Below are 1,134 nucleotides of genomic sequence, written 5' to 3'. Positions count from 1 at the left end.
GCCATTCGACCAAGTGAATTTAAGACAGTTGATTGTGAAGCGACATCACGAATGAGACCACCAAAGAGGATACAAAGGCGATTTTAACATAATCTCTAATCATTTACTGAGGGAAATGTTTTCCTCCTGGCTACACTATCTGCCTTGTCGTTTCGCAATGCGTGTTGTGGAGGCGACACACGCAGTGGTATAAATTTCCATTGCAAACTTAATACCAATTTTATCAATAACAATATTTCAACCACAGTTAAGCAATACTTTGTCCTTTCCAAAATATTACAAGTTATTTGGATAATATAGGCGTTGCTGTTGGTTCTAAACACAACCCAGTGAATAATGTTGGTAAAGCAAAATTGTTATTCATTATTTTGTTATATGATATCCGATTTGCAGTAACACCAAAGCTTAAGTTAATCAGTCACGTGCTCATTTACAGACTTTCGCTAGGAATGAGGATTTTATCCCGTCTAAAATTGTTCTAATTTTACCCCGTTTCATTTCATCCCGTCTGATTTTATTCCGTCTAATTTGGTTCCGTCCAATTCTTTCTCGTCTAATTTTCTTTTGTCTAATTCTAGCCCCGTCCAATTATATCCCGTCTAAATCTAGACCCTCCAAATTTTATCCCGCCTAATTTCATTCCGTTTAACTGAAGACAGCACAAAGAAAAGGCATTATAGTGAAGAACGCAAACATCGATAGAATTAGAGAGGATAAAATTATATAGTATAAGATTAAACAGGATATATTAGAGAGGATAGAATTAGACGATGAGATGGAATTAAATGATACGGGACAAAATGAGACGGCGTAAAATTTGCTGGATGAACTTAGACGGCACAGAATAAAGAGGCGCTGGGACGCGATCCACGCAGGAACCCCTGTCGAAGGTTTGAGAAGAGGATTTATGAAGAAAAGGTACAAGTTCGAGAGTTTGGAAGAGAAACAAGGTGAAGTGGGTGGAGAGGCTGCTATCAAGATTGTTAAAAGCGTTGCGTTCAGATAAGGTGTTTCCACATGAGATGATAACAGAACTGGCGTTGAAATGCCGTGGGGTTTGTTCTTGCATCACAGGGTTGATATTATACGAGGGATGACTGATGAAAAAGATGAGATGATTTTACTGTTTTTTAT

The 1,134-nt window shown here is 37.9% G+C and overlaps 1 protein-coding gene across 1 annotated transcript in view; it reads right to left on the bottom strand.

Moving 5' to 3' along the window:
- LOC119593901 (peroxisomal sarcosine oxidase-like) overlaps positions 1-1,134 on the bottom strand; it is a 3,948-nt gene that overhangs the window by 1,657 nt on the left and 1,157 nt on the right. The gene's annotated exons all lie outside the window — the stretch shown is intronic.

Source organism: Penaeus monodon, chromosome 33, assembly GCF_015228065.2.
Source record: "Penaeus monodon isolate SGIC_2016 chromosome 33, NSTDA_Pmon_1, whole genome shotgun sequence".
Lineage (NCBI taxonomy): Eukaryota > Metazoa > Arthropoda > Malacostraca > Decapoda > Penaeidae > Penaeus > Penaeus monodon.
The sequence above is the reverse complement of the archived record's forward strand: the minus strand, read 5'-3'. Positions and strand labels throughout refer to the sequence as shown.